The sequence below is a fragment of the Pantherophis guttatus genome, chromosome 6 (assembly GCF_059756535.1).
Source record: "Pantherophis guttatus breed Tessera chromosome 6, ASM5975653v1, whole genome shotgun sequence".
Lineage (NCBI taxonomy): Eukaryota > Metazoa > Chordata > Lepidosauria > Squamata > Colubridae > Pantherophis > Pantherophis guttatus.
Window position 1 is genome coordinate 93983884 of NC_142068.1, and position 24792 is coordinate 94008675.

The window sequence follows — 24792 nt, forward strand, 5'->3', positions numbered from 1 at the left end:
AAATAAATTGAAACAATTTATGCACGTAGAAATGATATATAATATGTCCTTCCTCCTTGATCGACTTAGCAGATATCCCTGAAGAGATCTACCCAGTGGTGAAATCCATTTTTTTTTACTACCGGTTCTGTGGGCGTGGCTTGGTGGGCGTGGCAGGGGAAGGATACTGCAAAATCCCCATTCCCTCCCCACTCCTGGGGGAAGGATATTGCAAAATCTCCATTCCCACTGCTATTAACTGCTATTCTAATAGCAAATCCTTCCTAAAAGTTATTGCATTACATTCTTGATTAAATTATCTTTCCATTGATATATAATTTTATGGTAGTATTCAAAAAAAAAAAAGTGGTTATTTGCTAGTTTTAGAAAATACACTTTACCCAAAAGGTTTCCACAATTTTGGCCACTACTGTATACAACAGCTCTTACTAGGCACCGAGTGTATTTTCTGCATCAGTCCAATCAGTGTACAGAATGGGTGCATAAACACTTCCTACTTGAAGCACCACCCTGAGGACTGGGAGATGCTTGGTAGCATGAGGGATCTCCAGTCTTGTCCCAGAATAAACAGACAATTTTGGAGGTTGAATGTTTTTTTTTTCCTTTGCCAGGACTTCCACCTCTTTTGCATTTTAAAACTCCATTCACTATGGGTGTATGGCCTTCTTCCTTTCTGTAAACTTTCCTGTAAATTATTTACTTTTTTCACTATTTCCTCCAAAGGATTGCCTAAGGTTGCTGCAAAAGCCATGTTGTCGTAAGTGAGGGTGATTGTATGGGATGGATTGTATGGGAAAGGAATAGTTGATTGCTCATTTTTCTAAGAAAAGAAAGGGAAGCTGGATCACCTCGAGAGACAAATGAGAAAATATGCTTTCAATGACTGAATTCTTGGGGATTATGATGTCTCCGTGCCATGACAGCTTGGGGCAGTTCTGGTAAGTCAAAAAAACCCCTTGAGATCATGGCCTTTAGGCTACTGGCTGTCAGCGCTCCAAACTATGATTTCCCCAGCGCTGACATGAATGAGTGGGGGGGGGGAAAAAAGAGAGAAAGAACCTGTTAGAAGTAGTAGCTTGGCTTTTCACCCAGTTTTCTTCCCCGGCAGATAACGTCACCTAGGTGATGGGGGGAGGAGGGAATTCCTGTGACTTGAAGTAGCCGAGATGAAAGATGGACTTGGAAGATGGCCAATGAGATTTGAGGAACGGAAAGGGAGGGGTTTGGGATCAGAGGATCAGTTTCGGCTGCAAATTAGTTCAGGACTAGATCGTTATTCTTCAATAAATGAGAGATTTCATCAAAGACTTTGTGTTTGAGAATGAAATTTATTTGAGATAACATTGGAACCTGACACTGGCTGTGTCCATTCTTTTCCACATCAGAAGACAGATAGCAAGTAACTGTATCCCTGAATCCTAGGATGACCTCTTGCCCTTCTAGAAATGACCTTCTTACCCTCTTTCTTCTAGAAAGACTATTTGAATTACAGAATAACAGAGTTGGAAGGCACCTTGGAGATCTTCTAGTCCAACCCCTTGCTCAGACAGGAAACCCTATACCATTTCAGACAAATGGTTGCCTAATCTCTTCTTTAAACTCTCCAGTGTTGGAGCACCCACAATTTCTGGAGGCAAGTCATTCCACTAATTAATTGTTCTCACTGTCAGGAAATTCCTTCTTAGTTCTGAGTTGATTCTCTCCTTGATTACTTTCCATTGCTTCTTGTTCTGCCTTCAGGTCCTTTGGAAAATAGGTTAATTTAATTTAATTTAATATTTAATATTTAAATTTATATACCGCCCTTCTCCCGAAGGACTCAGGGCGGTGAACAGCCAGAAGTAAAAAAACATCAAATACAAAATATAAAAACAATTTAAAATGAATTAAACAATTTGGCCCGACAGTTAAAATCCCCCATTAAAATCCAAAATTAAAGGTTGGCCCCCTCTTCTTTGTGGTAGCCCCTAAAATATTGGAACATTGCTATCATGTCATCCCCAGCCCATCTTTTCATTCACTGAATTTATCCTTTGATTGAAGAGCTGCCCTGTCATGAAAAAAGCATAAAACCATACTTCACAGTGAAAGCACAGAAAGAAGCATAAAGTCTTCTGTATATTCTATATATGTATAATATTTTATATATTCTTCTCCATAATGCTGTGAGCGGTGACTTTATCCTTTATGATTTTATGAAACCTATAAATTCGCCTGTGTTGACTTTTAGAGAATCAATTATCTTTTTGTCTCTCTTTCTTCTTTTTTGTGATGCTTAAATGTCAGTAACTCTGGTTGAATCCATTCAAACCTTCCGTGAACAGATTCACACCTTTAATCTTGAAAGGATCTTATAGCAAGACCTAGCATGAAACTAAGAGGTCAGGGTGGAGGATAACATCTAACTGCCATCCAATGTGTACTTGAAATTAACTTTTACTTCTCTGAAGAGTTGTAAACATGGAAGGATTTTGTGTTGTTATCTCGCTCATCCCAAGTTTGTTAGATGATGAAGCAACAGTGAACCTAGTCAACTTTCTCCTCTGTTTTTTTTTTTACTTATTACTGTGTTATTGCATACATTGTTTGCAATACATTGTAGAATTCCTTTTCTCTCTCTCTCTCATGAAATTTCAAGCTGGGGAACTGAGTGTCTACAATTTAACCCATGTAGCGTGGCGTTCCCATGTAACACCTCTCCTGTGCGAGCTGCACTGGCTCCTGGTGGTCTTCCGGGTGCGCTTCAAGGTTTTGGTTACCACCTTTAGAGCGCTCCATGGCTTAGGACCTGGTTACCTACGGGACCGCCTACTACCACCAATAGCCTCCCACCGGCCGGTACGCTCTCATAGAGAGGGGCTCCTCCGGGTGCTGTCAGCCAAACAATGTCAACTGGCGGCCCCTAGGGGGAGAGCCTTCTCTGTGGGGGCACCTACTATTTGGAATGAGCTCCCCCCGGAGATACGGAGGATCCCGGATCTGTGCACCTTCCGCCGCGCTTTGAAGACCTTTTTATTCCACCAGGCGGGCCTGGCCTAATCTTTTTCCCTCTTTTCTTTTTAAACATGCAAATTTTAATCTGTTTTTAAATGACTGGGGTGTTTTAATTTGTCTGGGCCAAATTGTTTAATTCAATTTTATCCTGTTTTTAAATTTTGTATTTATGTATTTTACTGTTTGGCTGTTCACCGCCCTGAGTCCTTCGGGAGTAGGGCGGTATACAAATCAAATAAAGATAAAGAAGAAGATAAAGATTAACCTCCACAGTAGCAAAAGTTGAGAGAAAGTGACTGGCCCAAAGACAGTCAATGAACCCTGGAGCCAAGGAGGAGTTGATCCTCTGGTATTTCCTGGTTGAGGTGTCCTCAACAAGATATAATCAAAATTATATATGTATGTTTTCTTTTTCCTTATGAAAATTGGAGTTTGATGGGGGCATTGGACTGGAATGGTCTCTCCACAATTAGATAGAACTTCTGAGGAAAATATTGAAATCTCTCAAGGCAAATTACCAAAAGTTTTCTTCTTTTAATTTGATTGACAGTTTGTGGCTCATTGCTATATGGAGACAGAAAAAAGGCAATTCAAGAAAGTATACATATTTTTCTGAAAGGCATGGATCCTTTTCAAAAATAAATGTGACTTGGATTAGCCAAACATTTCAATGCAAACAAGTTCTTTTTACTAACTACAAAACAATTGGTCTGTTTTTATCAAAATTATACAGAGTTATAAAGCCTAGTAAATAACTAGTTAATCTAATTAGACGAGCTTATCACCCTTTTCCTAAGTTTAACCTTCTTTTGAGCCAAACAAAACATCTGTCCCAACTTTTATTATATACTGAATCTTACTTGTCTTTTAAGATATACGTTCGCCTGCCCATCTCAGCACATCGAAGAATCTTGTTTATTATCAGATGGTCAGGGGGCATATCTGCATCTTTCCACAGTTGAGCAAATGCCATTCTCGCCGCTGTTGAAACATGGACAAATATATACCAATCCTTCTTATCGATGTACTCCGGTCTTGTTCCGAGTAAGTAGAGGTCGGGGTGAAGGGGGAAGCTCACACCTGTTATTTCCAACAGCCACTGCTGTATTTTCCTCCAATAGCATCTAGCTGACAGACAAATCCACCACTGATGGAAGAAAGTACCCTTGGCCGACCCACATTTCCAACATCTATCAGAAGATCCTGGGAACATCTTAGTGATTCTGGCGGGGGGGAGATACCAACGGTAGATCGGGGAAGAAAGGGTCAGTTTCATAGTTTTGTTCCATACATTTTGCCATGCATCAAGCTGAATTGTTGTTCCAATATTTCTCCCCCAGGCAATCATCATGTCCTTTACAATCTCCTCCGCCTTAAAATTGGACAGAAGAAGATTGTAAATGTTGGAAATAAATTTCCTTCGGCCACCTAGGAGAAGCTTGTCAAATGTTTGTAAATGAAGGGAAATACGTGTATGTTCCTGTTTATCCCTAACGAATCTAGTTTGAATTTTCACATAGGACCACCAGTCTATGTCTAATTCTCTAGTTTGGAGATCGGCTCTAGGTCTAAGTCTCCCGACTTCATCCAACAAGTCACCATAATTGATTTGACTTACCATTAAAGCTTCTATTGGAGGTTATGCCATGCAACAAAATAGTGAAAAGAAAGAGTCAAGAGAAAACACAAGCTATTTTAGATGAGATAGAGAAAAGAAAAAAAAATTAGATACATTTCCAGAGAAGGTAAGTATTTCTTAACAAGTGACAGTTATCTATGTTAATAGTAAGAGAAATGGAAATAAAAATGAAATGAGTAAAGCAAAAAAGCTGAGTTTGCAAAAGAAAAAGAAAACAATATTGAAACTACAAGAGGAAAATATTGTATTAATATAATATTGATAATGTGGCAGTGCAAAACAGCATTATTCCAACTTGTATAAAAGATAAAATGTCTCTCTGGGGAAAATAGATGAATATATATATATATTTTAAAAACCCAAAATGTATTGAGGTTTACAGAGAAACAGAGACAGATAGACCTACAGTATAACAATCAGGAAGTTTCTGAAGCTATAAAAACGATTAAACCAGGAAAAATGTCTGGACCAGACAGACCAACAATGTTACTGGACATACTGGACATAGAAACATGGACTCATAGGAACATAGGAACCTTGAAGGTCTTCTAGTCCAACCCCCTGCAAAAAGGAACAAGACAGAGATGCCACTTTCTTTTCTCTTGTTTATTTTGATTCTTGAAATGCTGAGAAGAGATATAAGGAAAGTTGGGAGCATTGTTAGAGTAAAGATTATTTTAAAAAGAAATTTATAAATTAAGGGCTTTTTGCAGATGATTTGATGTTGGTTTTGGAAGATTCTCTAACGGGAAAAATAAAATAATTTATGCATTAACAGGTTTAGGATCAACAAACAGAAGATGATCATTGATCATGCTTGGTGGACATGTAAAAACACCTAGACAATTTTGGATTTGTGCAAAATCCAAACACTGATCCAGAAGATTTTAAAGATTATTATACAATCGAGACCAAAGTTCTTTCTTTTGGTGCAGATGAACAAACATGTGGGAAAAAAAGTCATGGAAGTTTATTTTTGAATATGATAATCACACCAGAATTATTGTGTGTCCAAAGATGGAAAGATATGGTAATATTTATAATGGAAGAATTGTTAGTTTAAAAAAATGATGGGACTTGCTGGGATGGCCAAATGGACTTCTTCAATCAGAAAAAAAGACAGTATCTACATTTATTGCTGACTTGAAATCTCATATGGACTTTTTTGTGTAAAACAGAAAAAAAAGTGAGCTTATATTTTATCGTTTTGATGATTAGACAGAACAGATTAGAGAAAAAAAGAGTCACGGTGTAACTTTAGAGAAATAAGAGGTAACATGTATAATAATTGTTCCTATAATGGCTGTAAAGAGGATTGGAAACCATTTATTTGCATTTCTTTTGTTTTTTGTCTTTTTTCATGCACTTTTAACTTTTTCTTGTTTTTATTTTTTCTTGTTTTTTTCTTTTTCTTGTTTATACTTTTTCTTTATTTTATTTTTATTTTATTATTCATATTTCTATGCTGCCCACTCTCCGAGGATGCTGGGCGGCTTACACCAAAGACAGTATACTAAATAGCATATTGCCCCCACCAATCTGGGTCCTCATTTTACCCACCTCGGAAGGATGGAAGGCTGAGTCAACCTTGAGCCGGTGAGATTTGATCGGCTGATCTGCTGAACTAACAGTCAGCTGAAGTAGCTGCAGTACTGCACCCTAACCACTGAGCCACCTTGGCTCTTTCCTTTTTCTTTCCTTTTTTCTCTTTATGCTATAAATTTGCTAGATAAATAAATAATGATTTGGATTAATTTTTAATCTTCATTTTAAAAATGTTTAAAAATTTTTTAATGATGTGTCGTGAAGTCACGATGCAAGCCGTACCCCTTACTCACTAGCACACAATGCCATGAAAGAAAATGTTGGTGATTGCATCATTACATATTATCCCCCATTTCAGTGGTGGGATTCAAATTTGTTTACTACCGGTTCTGTGGGCGTGGCTTGGTGGGCATGGCCAGGGGGTGTGACAGGCAGCATTCGGCCTCCTGCACCATTTTGGACCTAGGCGGCCTCCCTGCACTTACCTGGGAGCCAAAATGGGGCACATGGTGATTCCTGGAAGGGGCATGGTGGGAACCAGCCAGCAATTTAACTACCAATTTGCCCGAACCAGCCCAAACCGGCTGAACCCTACCACTGCCCCATTTCATCATTTCCTCTCCCCCCATTCCTCTCTACGGATGCCCTGGGCCCTGGCCTCAGTCCACCACTGTTGTGTATTCGGATTAAGCACGCTGAGGCGGGCGACTAATAACAGCTGTTTATTAACGTAACGTGAGTATTAACTAGAACACACAATAATAACAGCACAGCGAACGAACAAACTCTCCTCAGACAGAGGCTTATATAGCGAGCAGTCAGATTGTGTAGCCAATCCGACAGCCGGTGGCTCCCGCTACTTTTGTTTCTAGCGGCTGCTCCAATCAACATTCGAAACGCTAGTTAGGCTGAAGACTCAACAAACACCTTCCTTACTGCTCCCCCCATCTGTCGTTCATTCTTCCATCTTTCTAAATAGAGTCCACTGTATGAAAATGTACACGATAACATCGCCTGATAAATATATTCATTTCTGCAAAAGAATGTAATTAATCTCACGTAAAAGATACAGCTGCGGAAGCGGATATTCTTGTAAACCACTAAATCCGTGGATTAAAATGATCAGTGAAATGCATGGGGTGGGGGTGGAAGGAGAAGACAAACAGAATGGTGAGGGAGAATTTGCTATTCCAAATAAGCATCTCTCTCTTTTTTTTTTTTTACCAATGAAGCTAACAACGTCTAAAGATAATTGTAAAACAGAAAATATCTAAGTGTGTTAAAGAGTTACAGCCTTAGTTAAAATTCTGATTTAAGATTTCATTTATTCTTTTTGATTGAGTGGTTGCGCTGAAATGAGACATGGTGGCACAGTGCTTAGAATGTAGTATTGCAGACTAATTCTGCCGGCTGCCAGGAGTTTGATCCTGACTGGCTCAAGGTTGATTCAGCCTTCCATCCTTTCAAGGTCGGTAAAATGAGGACCCAGATTGTTGGGAGGGCAAGATGCTGACCAGGGGTGGGTTCTACCGGTTCGCAATGGGAAGCTTCTGCACATACACAGATTGCTGATGGCAACATCCAGGGTGGTGGGCGGGGCCTCCCACCGGTTTTACTCCCGGTTCTTGCGAACCGGTCTAAACCGGGGGCAACCCACCACTGATGCTGACTCTATAAACCCCCCCACGAAATGTGAGGTGCGCGCACACAATGCACACCAAAAGGAGGCAATGCGGTAAGTAGAACAGTGCATGGGGGGGGGGTGATCAGCTGTAGCGCACAATCTTTTTTTTACTTTTAAAAGCATTGCTTTTTAAAGAAAAAAAGCATCTGATTATCATGCTGCTCAGCTGTGATCATCAGAGGCTTTTTTTTTTACTTTTAAAAGCCATTTTTCGGCCGAAGAGGTTGTAGAAAAAATGCTTTTAAAAGGCTCTGACGATCCCAGCTGAGCCGCATGATCATCAGAGGCTTTTTTTTCTTTACTTTTAAAAGCAATTTTTCGGCCGGAAAAAATGCTTTTAAAAGTAAAACAAAAAGCCTCTGATGATCGCGCGGCTCAGCTGGGCATGGGCGAGGGGCAGGGATTTTTGGTACCGGTTCTCCGAACCACCCACCGCCATCACTACCAGATTGATAGAGTGATCCGGTCTGAACCAGGAGCATTTCACCCCTGCTGCAGGGGATAAGCAGACAGATGGTAAGGGGCAAGGAAATGGAAACTATAACCTACTTATTGATTGTTTATTGAAGGGGGCCAGCTATGTATAGCCTTTATTGTCATTGTACATCATGTATTCAATGAAATTAGTTTTAGCCTCTGGTGCAATCCATGACAAAAAAATACAAACAACATAAATAGTAAAAAGAATAATCCCTGTGCAAGTAATTAGGAAAAAAAGAGAAACTAGTCATATGTTTCCACGTGTGCGTGGAGTGATTGTGGTTGTTTAAGAGTCTGACAGCCGAAGGACAGAAACTATTTTTAAACCTATTTGTTTGGCTGGCTATGCTTCGACGTCTTCTGCCTGATGGTAGAAGTGCAAAAAGACATTGACCAGGGTGTGAATCATCTCTGAGTATCTTCCTTACTCTGTTGAAGCAGGGAGACCTGGTGATGTCATCCAGTGGTGTCAGAGGGCAACCGATGGTTTCTTGTGCTGAATTGATCACTCTCTGTAGTTGTTCTGCCCCAGCTATGGGTCCCAGGAAGTGTAGCACACCCACACAGCTCCAAAAACTCAGTTTAATACAAACAGACCCCTTTCAAAATGCAGGCTTTAACCACAAATGTCCTTATCAGCTTGCTATGAATCACAGAGATTAAACAAAGTCCGACAATCAGCAATCAGCCCAGAAACCAAGTTGTAACAAAAAAACTCACTCTCAAAATGCTCTGCGTAGGACCAAACCGTTGTTTCCACCAACATTTGCTATCTGTGTGCGAACTTAAATAGGCTAAGGGAGTGGCCAATTAGCCCCAAGCCTTACACTCGAGGAGACCTCCTCCTGAGTAACCATTCCTGCCTTTTGGCAGCCCTGCATGCTCGTGCATTGAGAAGAGGCTCCTCCACTTCATTCTCTTCATTTGAAGGAGCCTCTGGAGGTTCTGAAGGCCCTGGCTGAGTCTCTGTCTCTGGCACCACATCTTCTTCAGCCTCTTCGCTGTCCGACTCGAGCGCCAGCTGCACAGGCTGCTGGCGCGACACCACACCAGTCTCCTCATCGTCGGGATCAGCCACAATCCGTGCAGGCCGCTGGCGGGCCACAACAGTAGTGCCTTCCTGTCCGCAGCAGTTACACCAGTGTGCCATCTGTAATGCAGTATGTGAGGACACTTTCTATCGTGGACCGATAGAAAGAGGTCATCAGCCGTTGTTCCACCTGATTTTTTCGCAGGACTCTAAGGAAATGAAGTCTCTGTTGGGCCTTGCCAACCACCAGGGACATGTTGTTTTTCCAGGTGAGATCTTGGCTAATAAGCACTCCCAAGAATTTAAAACAGGAAACCTTCTCCACACAGCCCCCTCCATATACAGTGGGGCAGTTCCTCTCTATGCTTCCGGAAATCCAGCACCATCTCCTTTGTCTCACTACTATTTAGATATAAGTTGTTTTTTTGAGTACCATGCGGATACCTTCTGGACTTCTTCCCTGGATGCTGATTCGTGCCCTCAAGTTATGAGACCCAGCACTGTTGTGTCATCTGGAAACTTTATTATGATGTTGGATGGATCAGAGGATATGCAGTCATGTGTATACAGCGAGTACAGGTAGGGGCTGAGCACACAGCCCAAGGGGAGCCTGTGCTGAACTTCAGGGTGGAAGATGTAAAGGAACCAACCCTTACTGTTTACGGATGGTACCATCAGGAAGTCTTTGATCCAGTCACAAGTGAGGGGAGGGAAATTCAGGTCAGTCAGCTTTTCAATGAGAATGCCTTGTAAGATGGGTATTAAAGTTACCTGCAGATATGCAGATTAGCAAGATGTTCAAATGCAACTCAGAAAACCTGTGGCTTGGTACAAGTGATAACTCTCAGTCAGGGGTAAAATTTACTTACCTTCCCTACTGGTTCGCCAATGTGTGTGCACCATTGTCTGCACATGCACAAAGCCTTCTGTGCATGCGCAGAAGTTTAAAATGTCACAAAAAAGCAACGTCATGACGTCCACGCAGATGGGCAGAGCCTTCCGCAGCTACCGCTACTGATTCGCCCAAGCCGGATAGAACCTGCTGGATTTCACCCCTCCTCTCAGTTCTTCTACTTGGTGGGTTGGTTAGTGTGTTCAGCAAATATTCCAGCATCCTCCCACACTAAATCAGCTTGGAAATGCAGAGATTAAAGATATTCACAAACTAATCCAAGTAGATTTAATCTATGCAAAGGTTTACAGTGGACAAGCCGGCCATCTGGGAAGTTTCTCTTCCACGTTTCAAAGAAGCTTGCGCAAGAGAGATTTGCAAAATACGCAACCTATTTTTTTTTTCGCAGCTTTGGGTGGGGGTGGGGGTGGAAGAGGAGACCATCATGATGTACATCAAAATACTTTTGAGAAAAATATTATCTTGCATGGCATCTCAAAGATGTTAACATAGACAAAGTAGGTATAGCAGTTTTTAAACCAATTCTTGGAGGAAGGACAGTGAGAACAATCAACCAATGGAACAGAAGTTGCCTTCGGAAGTTGTGGGAGCTTCATCACTTGAGACTTTCAAGAAAAGATTGGACTACCATTTGTCAGAAATGGTGGAGGTTTTCCTGCTTGAGCAGGGGGTTGGAGTAGATGACCTATAACCATGATGGTGAACCTGTGGCATGCATGCCACAGGTGGCATGCAGAGCCATATCTGTGGGAACACAAATGTTGCCCTAGCTCAGGTCCAGCACGCATGTGCGCGCCAGCCACATGATTTTTGGCCTTTCCGGGCCCATCAGAAGTCAGGAAACAAGCTATTTCCAGCCTCTGGAGTGCCTTCGGGGGCATGGGGAAGGCAGTTTTCGCCCTCCCCAGGCTCCTCAAAAGCCTCTGGAGCCTGGGGACGGCAAAAACAGGCCTACTGGCCCACCGGGCCATAACGTGCCAAAAGTGGGGGGAGTGCGGGACGTCACACACACATGTGCGGGGGGCGGGGCACATTGAATTATGGGTGTGGGTATGCACACAAACCCCCAGCGCTCCCTCCACTTTTGGCACGCGACGGTAAAAAGGTTAGCCATCACTGACCTATAAGGTCCCTTCCAAGTCCCAACTCTGTTAATCTGTTAGATGTTGGGCATTTTCTGATCTGGAAAAAGGTAGATATATCAGGAAGTGTTGTGGAAGGACAGATCCAATCTGGCAAGGAAATTAATGGAAGACTATGACAGTCAAGAGGGAAAAAGTCAGAACTTTGTTGATTGTTCTCACTATCAGAAAAAAATCTTGGTTGAATCTCTCCTTGTTCAGTTTCCACCCATTAATCCTTTCTGGCCTTCAGGTGCTTTGAATAATAGCTTGACCTCATCCTCTCTGTGGCAGCCCCTCAAATATTGAAAACACTCCTATCATGTCTCCCCTGGTCCTTCTCTTCACTAGACTAGCCACGCCCAGCTCCTGCAACCATTCTTAATATGATTTAGCCTACAGTCCCCTAATCCTCTTTCTTGCTCTTCTCTACACTTGTTCTGTCCCCCGTCCTCACACAGACAAATGCAATATCAAACACACCTGCCAATAATTTATTGTATGTATGTATAGTTTATTGAATAGCCCGAAGGCCTTTTCAAACAAAACAGAAAAGAAAAAGGGAAAAAGGTAAAACGGTTACAAGAATAGCAATTTAAAAATATATGATAGATGACGTTAAAATTTTACAATATCAATTTTCAATAGCCAAGACTAGATAACCCAAATAGGATAGCTCCTCTCTAACTGAGCTCATCTTCCTTACAATCGATAAAATGTTTTTTGATATAACTGGTTCATATTGCTGTCATTTTTTTAAGATATCGAGTGATCGCTCTTACCAGGGGAGGAGAGTCAGCCCTCAACAGAAATGCTAGTTTTTGGCTTATATTCCAGTGGGGAAATTTATTTATAATTGGGGACAGATATTGTTTTCTTACTTCTTGATAGAGACTACATTCGAATATTATATGCGCCGTGTCCTCCACGACGTTTACCCCACATATGCATATTCTTTTGTCATACGGGATTTTCCGATAACGGCCAAATCTAACGTTTGTATCTAGAAGTTCGAATCTAAACTTAACAAATAACTGTCTCTCCACTGATGGCATTTCTAAATGTAAATACTTTTCCAGAGTGAAAGTTGTTTTAACTGCTGTCAGCAGTTTAAGGGAATGATTAGTTGAAAGGGTTGCCATGTCCATTTGCCCATGTATATCTTTAATCCGTTGTTTAACTTGGTTCAGTGTGTCACACAACGGGAACCCTACGCCATATCGGTTCAATATTTCTGACAGCCGGGTTAGCCAGGAATACCTTTGAGGATTTGAAATCTGCTGTTCCTCTAGACATATTTTGGGGAGTCTGCTGGCATCCATCTGGGTCATTTTTAGCCAGTAGGCTACCGCCCTAGTGATTGTATAGGTGTACAGTGAGAAATGTCCCAATTCAGCTCTGACAGCTGCAGCTGAAGTGGAATTGTTTACCCCAAGCATCCTCCTTAACAAATTATTTTGAGTTCTCTCTAATATGGGGGCCTCTGTAAGACCCCAAATTTCAGCACCATAGAGCATGATCGAGACAAATTTATTGTATAAACAGACCAGAATTCCTGGCAGACAACTGTAAAATGCCTGCCAAGTCCAATTAGCACTCCCAAAAAGCAGGAAAGGCCTTATCTGCAGTCCGTTTCCAAAGCGACAAATTATCCACAAGAGTTTAGTCCAAAAGATATCTGAGCCGAAGTGCAGGATTCACGATGTGACTCTTTAGAGTTTAAACTTTTGTCCGTCACAAAGCCTGCTGAGCAATCACGCCCCCTTTTATCCCTTGTGGGGCGTGGCTCAGTGACTCAGCTCAATCCTTGGCCCTCCCACACCTCTTCTTTTGCTGCGCTTCTCCCTCCAACGCTGCCTGGGATCAAGCCAGGATTCATCATTATCACTCTCTATCAATAGGTGCTCCAAAATGCCTTCCTCCTGGCCTTCGGATAGAACCTGAGGCATTGCCAGAGAGGAGGGTCCTGGAGAGGGTGGCCTTGTCAGTTCCTCCCCCTCACCTTCTGAGTCCTCTTCCTCCATGAGGATAGGCTCGGGAGTCGGAGTCACAACAACACTCTTTCTAGAGTCTCAGCATCTTTTTTTATAGTGTGGTGACCAAAACTGGATGCCGTATTCCAAAGGTGGTCTTACTAAGCCTTTCTAGAGTGGGATGGGCTCATGGAGAAATTATTGCATAGTATTAATATTGGTAGTTGACTTTCGGATAAAAAATGCGCAGCCTTTTTCTACTGATATTTTTTTCCCCAGGAAATGTCCTTGATTCCCAGCTGACCAGGAGGTTGAAGGTGCTAAAAATCTCAGATCTCACTTCCAACTTATGTTCTATAGCATCATGAGATTCTTGACTATGAGAATCCGTTTCCCTTCTATGCAGGAAACCTAGGAACAAAAAAAGGACCCACCTTTAATACAGCACATGCTGAGAAGTTTCCTCTCTTAAGAATGACTCATATCCACTTGGTTATAACTTTGAATGTTTCCTTATTTAGTTCAAGCATTTGTATGTTGTTGAGCTTGAAACTCTGAAATAGGGGTTTATAGAATAATTACAAAGATGTGAAAATCCCTGTTCCCTTATTTATAATTACTTAACAGGGAAGGAAAAGGGAAATTGGAGGCCTGGAGTGAGCTGTACAAACAATGCGCCTCACTCTGAGTGTGTGTCTGTGCAGGTGCGTGATTCCTACCTGTTGAACTGTCAGTAAGACATTTGCTTAGAACAGGGGTCAGCAATCTGTGGCTCCGGAGCTGCATGTGGCTCTTTGGGCCCTCTGCTGTGACTTCCTGTCAGGTGATCCCACCACTGGCTGGTCCCGCCCCTCGCCCCCCCCCAGTCACTCCTCGCCTGGCCTGAGAAGGTAAGGGTGAGTGGGGGGATGGAGAAGCAGCCCGAGCAGAGACAGAGAGATAAAGAGAGACGGGGAGAGATACAGAGATACAGAGATACGGGGGGGGGGGAAGGGAGGGAGGGGGGGAGAGAGAGAGATGTCAAAAGGATTTTGTGGTTCCTGGTGTTTTTTAACAACTGGTTCTCTGTCCTAATGACCGGCTGGGTAGGCATGACTAGGAGGGTCATGTGATTGGTGGAAGTGAGTGACATCGAGTTGGCCACGCCCACCCAGGTTTTGTGGCTCCTGGTGTTTTCTTTTCTGTGGGAAACGGGTCCAAATGGCTCTTTGAGTATTTAAGGTTGCAGACCCCTGGTTTACAAGGTGGAACCAGTGGCGGGACTTGAATAACTTAACAACCGGTTCTCTGGCTGGGTAGGCATGGCCAGTTGGTCATGTGACTGGGTGGGTGACATCACTCATCAAACCCAGTCACGCCTCCTGGCCGCTCGCCTCAAAGGCAGAGGTAGGATTCAGCTGGTTGGGGCTAATCCCACCACTGGTTGGCCCCACCCCGCCTATTTTTCGGCCTGCTTTTCAGCTGTTTTTTTTTTTTTTTGGCTTTTTTCAGGCTGTTTTTTGGACCATTTTTGGGCTGTTTTTCAGGCTGTTTTCAGGCCATTTTGGGGGCCGTTTTTAGGCTGTTTTATGGGCCATTTAGGGCCATTTTTTGGCCCAAAATCAGCCCAAAAAAGACCTGAGAAACAGTCTGAAAATGGCCCCAAAAGAGCCTGAAAATGGCCCCAAAAGAGCCTGAAAATGCCCCCAAAACAGCCTGAAAATGGCCCAGAAAACAGGCCAAAAAACAAGCAGGGGCAGGGCCAGCCAGTGGTGGGATTTGCCGGTTCACTGAGCTGTGTGGAATTTTAACTGCCGGTTCGCTTGAACCGGTGCGAACCGGCAGCAGCCCACCTCTGGGTAGAACTGTTTTACTTACACTTCTTCCTGCATTTTCACTGCATCTCCCAGCCATTGTTAATGTGATTTAAAGTCTGTCCTCATTCCATTATTTTGGCCAAACTGTGGATGGATCACTCTGGAAGGCACAGTATGCTGTTCCTGAGGAAATAAGATCAGCCTGCCAATGAAGCCAAGCATCTTTGTAAAGATTATAAATTGCTTGTGATTTGTTGAAAGTCAAGAAATGATCATGAAGATTTTTTTAAAAAAAATCCCAGACTAGTGACGTGTTTTCTACAGGAATGATGTAGAATGAACATACGAAAGTGCCTCGTCATCCTTGAGAGCAGTGTACAGTCTCATTCGGGTTTGTTTACAAACTCAGCCCACAGTTACGTTACCGAGAAGTTGGTTCCAGTAGTCAAGCCACAGCTGACACTTAAACGGGTTTGCATTTTTTAACGTAAATAAAGGAAATCACTCACGTGAAATACATTTAGAAAGACGGAGGGAAATTGGCTCAATACATTCAAACAAATGTGGTCATTTCCTATGATGCAACCTCAAACCACATTCGGGATGGAGCAACCGTCTGCCATCAATCCATTTCACATCTGCCTTCTCCTCCAATAGCAGCCAGACTTCGTGCGACACGCTTTTCCTAGTGTAACGTTCAGACTGCAACTTTATTCAGGATATTCATCCCGGATGTTCTGTCAGCCAAATTACGCCTCAAATCCAGGGTTTGCTCTTGCAAAACTCTCAATGAAGTCCTGTCTGCATTTAACCAATGACTGAGGGGAGTTCCTGAGGCAGCGTTTAATATTAACCAGAGAGATTTTACAAAAATTTACCAACAAACACATTTTTAATTAGATTCTTTTTTTAAAAATGTCACTTGTATTACTTGGGTAAGTAATTCAAGGCAGGGAACATACATGCTCCTCCTAGTCTTCCTCCTATTTTTCATATAATAAACAACAACCCTGTGAAGTAGGTTGGGCTGAGAAAGAGAGCGATGGGCCCAGCCAGCTTTCATGCCTAAGGCAGGACTACAACTCACTGCCTCCTGGCTTTTAGACAGTGGTGAGATTCAAATAATTTAACAACCTGTTTTCTGCCCTAATGATTGGCTGGGTGGGCGTGGCCATGGTGGGCATGGCCAGGTGGCCATGTTTTGGACCTAGTAGGACTCCCTGCAGCCCCTGGGAACAAAAACAGGCCAAGGGGGGGAGCCACCCCCCACCCCCCCACCCCCCCACCCCCCCGTGCTCTGTTTTGGGCCTAGTAGGCCTCCCTGCACTTACCTGGGAGCCAAAATGGGGCACGTGAGGACTCCTGGAAGGGGAGGGCAGGGCCAGCCATCAATTTAACAACTGGTTTTCCAGAACCGGCCTGAACCAGCTGAATCCCACCACTGCTTTTAGGCCAGCGCCATAACCACCAGACCAAACTGGCTCTTTAATTAATTAATTAATGAATGAATTAATTTAATTTGTATACCGCCCTTCTCCCAAAGGCACTCAGGGCGGTGAACAGCCAAAATTAAAATACATACAATACAAAAGTTAAGAGAATTAAAAGAGATTAAATCAATCGGCCTCCCAATTTAAAACCTCAAGTCTATAAAATTTAAAAATCCCATTAAAAACCATTTAGGCTAGGCCGGCTTGCTGGAATAAATAAATCTTCAGGGCCTTACAGAAGGTCCGGAGGTCCGGGATCAGTCGTATTCCACAAGGTAGCTCATTCCATAGGGCGGGTGCCCCCACAGAGAAGGCTCTCCCCCTGGGGGCCACCAGCCGACATTGCTTGACCGACGGCACCCTGAGGAGGCCCTCTCTATGAGAGTGTATTGGCCGGTGGGAGGTTATCAGTAGCAGCAGGCGGTCTTGTAGGTACCCTGGCCCTAAGCCATGGAGCGCTTTAAAGATGAGAACCAACACCTTAAAGCGCACCCAGAAGACCACCGGGAGCCAGTGCAGCTCGGGCAGGAGAGGTGTTACATGGGAGCGCCACGTCGCTCCCATAATCACCCGCGCAGCCACATTCTGGACCAGCTGGAGCCTCTGGGTGCTCCTCAAGGGGAGCCCCATGTAGAGAGCATTGCAGTAGTCCAGGCGAGACGTGACGAGAGCATGGGTGACTGTGCATAAGGAGTCCCGATCCAGAAAGGGGCGCAACTGGCGTATCAGGCGAACCTGATAAAAAGCCCCCCTGGCCACGGCTGTCATATGCTCTTCTAAAGACAGCTGTGTGTCCAGGAGGACACCCAAGTTGCGAGCCCCTTCTGTGGGGGTCAATGACTCGCCCCCAATAGCCAGCGATGGCACCAGCTGGCTATATTGGGACGCCGGCATCCACAGCCACTCGGTCTTGGAAGGGTTGAGTCGAAGCCTGTTCCTCCCCATCCAGACCCGCACGGCCTCCAGACACTGGGACATCACTTTGAGGGCATCATTGGGGTGGCCTGGGGTGGAGATGTACAGCTGAGTGTCATCAGCGTACAGATGGCATCGCACCCCAAAACCACTAATTACCACAACCATTAATTAAGATTTAATTAATACAGTTCATTATATTAGTTAATATAACTGGTTGTTATTTAAATAATTTAATTGTTTAATTAATTTAAGTCATATCTGCAAACAAAACATTGCCAGTCATATGCTCTCTGATATATTAATAAGAAATTAAGCCCTCCGTAAATAAGAGAGGTTTGCAATAGGACTTGGCAAAAGATAGAAATAAGATTTTATAGCAGTCTTCCCATGCTTGAAGGGCTATCGCAGGGAAGAGGGGATCAATTTATTTTCCAAAGCACCTGAGGGCATCACCAGAAGCAATGGCTAGAAGCTGATCAAAGGGAGATCCAGCCTGGAAATAAGGAGGAATTTCCTGACAGTGAGAACAATTATTTAATGAAACAACTTGCTTCCAGGAGTTATGGGTGGTCTTCAAGAAAAGATTGAACAGTCAAAATGGAGGATGAACAAATAAAAGACACAATGGTACAATGAGGAAATTTTTTTTGGCTATAACATAGAATTAGAGAAATGGCAAAATTTATGGGAAAGGAACTATAGATTAACAATGGCAACTTCTTATAAAGAAAATGTATATAAAATGTTTCATAGATGGCATTTACCACCTGCAAGGTTAGCTAAAATGTTTAAAAATATGTCTAGCAAATGTTAGAAATGCAATAAAAAAAAACGGGCACATTTTATCATGTGTGGTGGACTTACGTTAAAGCAAGAACATTTTGGGCAAAAATACACAGACGGCTAGAAAAGATAATAGGGAAACATGGAGACTTTAAACCTGAACTATTTTTATTAGGGATGAGATCAGAAAAAATTGATAAGAAAAGTATGCATTTAATATTACATGTCTTAACGCCAGCGAGGATTATCTTTGCACAATATTGGAAAAATGAAGAAACATCGCAAAGATGAAGAGATAATTAAGAAGATACTAGACTGTGCAGAAATGGATAGACTTACATTGAAAATCAAACAGAAAGAAGACATAAAATATTATCAAACTTATTTTACCAGTGGTTGGAAAAAAGGGAGTGGAGATTAAGAATAAAATCTGTATTGTTAAGCAAATTATATACCCAAGCAACACAATGTTTATTAAGCACTAAAAATGTAATTAATAGAAAATTAATAAAATAATAAAAAATAATATAAAAAAAGAAAAGATTGAACTGTCAGTTGCCTAGGATGATAAAACTTCTGTTGCCCTGAGAGCAGTGATGAAATTCATTTTTTTTTTAACTAACAGTTCTGTGGGTGTGGCTTAGTGGGCGTGGTGTAGCTTAGCGGGCATGGCAGGGGAAGGATACTGCAAAATCTCCATTCCCACCCCACTCTAGGGGGAAGGATATTGCAAAACTTCCATTCCCTCCCCACTCTGGGGCCCTCCAGAGATGGTATTTGGCCAGTTCTCTGAACTACTCAAAATTTCCGCTACCGGTTCTCCAGAACCTGTCAGAACCTGCTGGATTTCACCCCTGGCCTGGGATGGTGTTGGACTGGAAGACCTCCAAGCTCCCTTCCAGCCTTATGATTTTATAATTCTAACATCTGGAGGGGTCCCACTGATTCTTCATCCCTGTTGCAACCTCGACTTTCCAGAAGAAATGGTGAGGGTGCCTCCTGCTTTAATTTGGCAGAGTTGAACACATCAATTATTTTTCCTAATAAAATTTGCAGCATCTTGGTGATCTTTTTATTTTATTTATTAGTTCAATTTATATTTATTTATTAGTTCAATTTATATTTATTTATTTATTAGTTCAATTTATATTTATTTATTTATTAGTTCAATTTATATGCCGCCTTTCTCCAAAGACAAAGCAAAGGAGAGAGAAATTTTGGAAAAAACATTTTCTGTTATAGAACATCACTGAAGCAAAAGCCCCAGCTATCCTCTCTGGAATTTTATTAAGGAAGCTCGGCTTTATTTAGAATTGCTGTGATAATCACACACAGCCATAAACTCCAATATTCCTTCATAAGTAAGAGAGCCTCCCCTCACAAGTCAGTCGGCTTATGTTTCTGTTGGACGGGGGGGGGGTTCTTCACAGGGGGCAGTCGAAAAGTCAAAATGGCATCTGGTGTTAGATGACGAAAGCCCCATCATTTTTATCTACAACACATGTAAAAAAAGGGACAGAGTTTTGTTGACGTGGTTCAGGGTGCCATCTTGTCTTTTGGACGGCCCCTTGTGGACACTGAATCAGAGGCGGGATTCACATAGTTTATCTACTGGTTCGCCCAGCACAGAAAATGTGAGTGTGCGTATGCGCCTGGCCTTCCATGCATATGTTTTGCTCGCGTTTGCAGCTTTTGCACATGCGCCTGGCCTCAAAAATGTGCCTAAATAGGACAGCATAGATTCGGGGCAGGTGGGCAGGCAAGCAGGCCCACCTGCGATTTCCACTACCGGTTTTCCCGAACCAGTCTGAACCGGCTGAATATCACCTCAAGCCTGAATCAAAACACAATCCAAGGTGGTTCTGAACTGTGTGTTTATATCCCACTGAGGAATTTTAAAAGGACAATTGATTTTGTATTTTAACTTTGGAAATACTGTAAAATAAAAACTTTATTTAAAAAAAAAAGGTCAAGTAACAAAAGAGACATTTGTGAAAAGGTGAGTGATGATGACAAGGTTGGCTGTCTTGTCAGCTCCTGAGTTCGGAAGTGCGGGCATTAAAGGGCCCCACAAGGTTGGCGAAAGGGGGGGGGCGAGTGACCAAACATGTATCATAATGTTGTGATGCAAACTCTGCCCTTTACATACTTTCCTGCAACATTGCAATGCAAGTCTGAAAGGGTGAGGCTTGCATTGAGATCCTATGACACATGTTTTGTCATTTTGATTGTGGTTGTGGACAGATGTGGTTGTGGACAGATGTGCTCTCTGTAATATAAAGAAAATTCACGCAGGTGTGGCATATGTGTGAAAGAGCTGGCTGGAGTTTGAGCTGGCTAGTATCTTAATATTGAGGTATCATTTCTCTGAAGTGCTCAACCACAGGTCTAGTGGTGAAAGTATCAGGCTGGAAGCCAGGAGACTGTGAGTTCTAGTCCCGCCTTAGCCATGTAAGCCAGCTGGGTGATTTGGACCAATCACCAAGAGACTGAGTTATAGTCCTGCCTTAGCCATGTAAGCCAGCTGGCTGACTTTGGACCAGTCACCAAGAGACCGAGTTCTCGTCCCACCTTATCCATGTAAGCCAGCTGAGTGACTTTGGACCAATCACCAAGAGACTGTGAGTTCTAGTCCCGCCTTAGCCATGTAAGCCAGCTGGCTGACTTTGGACCAATCACCAGGAAACTGTGAGTTCTGGTCCTACCTTAGCCACGTAAACCAGCTGGCTGACTTTGGACCAATCACCAAGAGACTGTGAGTTCTAGTCCCGCCTTATCCATGTAAGCCAGCTGGGTGACTTTAGACTAATCATCAAGAGACTGTGAGTTCTAGTCCCGCCTTAGCCATGTAAACCAGCTGGGTGACTTTGGACCCATCACCCAGAGACTGTGAGTTCTAGTCCCGCCTTAGGCATGAAATCCAACTGATTTTGGGCCCGTCACTTTCTTTCAGCTCAACTCAGGATTATTGTTGTGGGTAAAATAGGAGGAGGAGGAAATATTAGGTATGTTTGCCATTTTGAGTTATTTGTAAAAATAATAAAAGCAGAAGAAATTAAAAAAAAACAATTATGAAAGGCTTGGGGTTCCTTTGCTCGTGGTACCACCCCAGTGGCATTTCTGCACTTCAAAACATGTGGTATAATTTGCTGGTAGACCCACCTGGTTCTGGGCAATGCACAGCATGGATGCTTGGAAGCCACGAGGGGAAGATTGTTGGAAAAGAGTCATGTGATTGATCACCTGGGTACAAACACGGTCAGTTCCAACCAAGAATAGATGTGGGGGGAGTCACTCACTCTTCAAACTAAGCCTGGCTCTTGCCCCAGATATCAAGCAGATCCAGAGGAGTAGAGAGAGGAAGCCCAGCAGAGGAAGTCTGTGTAGCAATGGTGAAAGTAGCTGGGAAGGGACAGACAGAGCCACCTGTCTGACGACTGTGTCACCACAAAAGCTCGCTTCCAATGCGTGGTCACCACATGAAGGATAAGGCAGGGAGAACAAAGCTTTGTGTGCTTTGTGAGTGCTGACTGGACATCTTGCATGTGAGCCCTGAGATCTGGGGAACCGCGTCTTTTGCAGGCCACATCACAATGCAGGGTTTGTGACCTGTTTCAAGGCTACGTTCCTGGAAAATTTCTAACTCTATAACGGAAAAATCCCAGCACAAACTCACACATTTTATACCCTGTATCCAGGGATGAGTTTCAAAAATTTTAGCGAGGGGTTCTCTGCCCGGTTGCTGGGTGGGCGTGGCCATGGTGGGCGTAGCCTAGTCAGCCTCCTGCACCATGGTGGGGGGGGCACTTTTGCCCTCTCCGGGCTCCGGAGGCGTTCCTCGAGCCTCTGGGAAGGCAAAAACGGCCTCCCCAGGCTCCAGAGGCTCTCTGGAGGCCGGAAACGGGCCCTTTTCTGGCCTTCCTGAACTTCTGGTATGCCAGTTTTTTGCCCTTCCCTGAGCCTCTGCATGCTCCCTGCACTTAGCTGCATCCAAAACAGGCCACGTGGGGACTCCTGGGAGGGGTGGGGTGGGGTGGGCAGGGCCAGTCAGGAATGGGATTTGGGGGTTCTCCAAACTGCACAGAATCTTAGCTAGAGGTTCTCCCAAACCCCTGTGAACCCCCAGCAGCCCCCCCCCCGGTTTGTGAGCTGTTTCAAGGTTCTTTTTAAGAAAAGCTACGATCCTGGAAAATTTCTAAGCCTATAATGGAAAAATTCCAGCACAAACTCACACATTTTATACCCTGTATCCCCTTGACTTTTGTCTGAAGAATCTAGAATCTAGAAGTCTGAAGAATCTACCCTCAAGCCAAACTATTAGAGGAAAAGTCATGAAAGGGCCACGATGTCTTTGGAGAAAGCAACCATCCAAGGCATATCCATTACAGCCTTTTGCAGACATTTCTTCGGTTCACAATGAACTTTTCTATATGTTATCAGGGCAAGAAGTACTATACTGAGTTGAAACAAATAATCTGAATCATTATTTTTTTAATTTCATACTGGCAGTCCAGTAATAAATGCATTGATTTAATTTGCATGGAACAATATTCTGCAAAGAATTGTATTATGTATGTGTCGGGCCACACTTAACTAACATGGCAATATATTTAGGGTTGTAGAAGAACCAGAAGGAGAACCAGGAGAAGGTAGATCTCAAGGACTTTATCTGGAAAGGAAAGTGTTGTGGGTGGTAAAAGTTGGACTTGAATTCAGCATAAAATTCACTGGATGACTTTAGGCTAGTTACAGTGGTGAAATCCAATTTTTTTTACTACCGGTTCTGTGGGTGTGGCTTGGTGAGCATGGTGTGGCTTGGTGGACGTGGCAGGGGAAAGATACTGCAAAATCTCCATTCCCACCCCACTCCAGGGGAAGGATACTGTAGGAAGTTAGCACCCACCCCTTTTCTAAAGGAATGAAATAATTTAAGGAAATATTTAAAAAGGCATTATATTATGTTTCCCTGAAAGAAAAATGGAGAAGCATGTTTTACAGACACAGCAGCTCCCACCTTCCTGCCCCCCACCCTTTGTTAATGGGCCAGAGGCAGAAACCCAATCCTTTGTCAAAGGACATTTGCAACACAATAGCAACAGAAACTAACACCATGGGACCCATCTAGACAGAAACTCACCACATGGCACCTGGGAAGATTACATCAGACAGCAAGGCTAGCTAAGACCCCCACCCCCTGGGAGTCTGACAACCAATCAGAGTACTCTTTCTGGGCCCCAGGAAGTTCAAAGCCAGAGAGCATAAAACCCGAAAAACTCGCTGTATCTGCCCTTTTTCTGTTCAGGAACTCAAGCCATGTGATCCTGTCCACCATTAAACCATCTTTCCAAGCAGTCTCCATGTCTCCAATGTCTTTTTCCCCACTTGGAGCAGAACCTAGAAGGATATTTCTTCCAACAATACTGCAAAATCTCCATTCCCGCCCCACTGTGGGGCCAGTCAGAGGTGGTATTTGCTGGTTCTCCAAACTACTCAAAATTTCCGCTACCGGTTCTCCAGAACCTGTCAGAACCTGCTGGATTTCACCCTTGGCTAGTTACTCTGTCTCAACCCAACAAGTCAAAAGGAATCTAGTAGTTCCGTATCCAACAAACAAAAAGCTTTTGTCTGTTAATAAAATTTGCCACTCAGAAGATGAAGTCCTTGTGTACTGTGTATATAACACCGCTCTCATCCTACAATGCCAGCCCATCAGGGATAGTATTTTGAGAAAACCTGACAGAAGATCTTCATGTTTGCTCCCTTGAACTGCCCTGACTCTTCCTCAACAGCTGAGTTGAAGTCCCACCTGCTGGTCCTTGAGTTAGCAGAAAACTAGATTGGCATAAAACAGGTTACCCACCCTGGTGACCCCTATTCTGCCATAAGCACAGTGACATAAACTGTGCCATTTTTTTTGTGGTGTTTGTTGGTTTTGTTTTGGGCCCCCCAGAAGCATCTCAATTAAAATGAGGCATACTCAGTTATGGGATTCAGCCAAGTATTCATCCTATGCACCCTTCCTCATTTTGACCGAATGAGAGAACACCAAAGATATAGGTTTCTGGAGCTGCCTTATCCTGAACATGGAAATACTGAAGAAGACTTTTAGCTATACAATTTGAGATTAACACTCTTGGAATAGTGTGGGAATAGGAATGGATTTCCACAGAAAAAATTGCAGACTACAGGAACCAGGAACACCACTCAGGTGACCCTGAGGACACAGACAAACCTCCAAGTGCTTCAATGACCTTCTAAAAGGATGCAAATGACCAGCTGTCTGCAAGGAATATAAATCCTTCCATTCCACACCATCTAGTTGGAACTGAAGAAGCTTCTTGGATGAGAAGTATAACGTTTTTAAAGAAGAAACAAAAAAGTCAAGTTGCCTCCTGAAAAAGCACCTTTGGGACAACCATGACCTGG

The 24792-nt window shown here is 43.2% G+C and overlaps 1 long non-coding RNA gene across 1 annotated transcript; it reads left to right on the forward strand.

Moving 5' to 3' along the window:
• Positions 1–9928: 9928 nt before the first annotated feature.
• LOC117676083 (uncharacterized) lies at positions 9929–13878 on the forward strand. The gene is made up of 2 exons (XR_004594343.3): positions 9929–10092; positions 13659–13878. It is a non-coding gene; the product is annotated as an uncharacterized LOC117676083 (long non-coding RNA).
• Positions 13879–24792: the final 10914 nt, after the last annotated feature.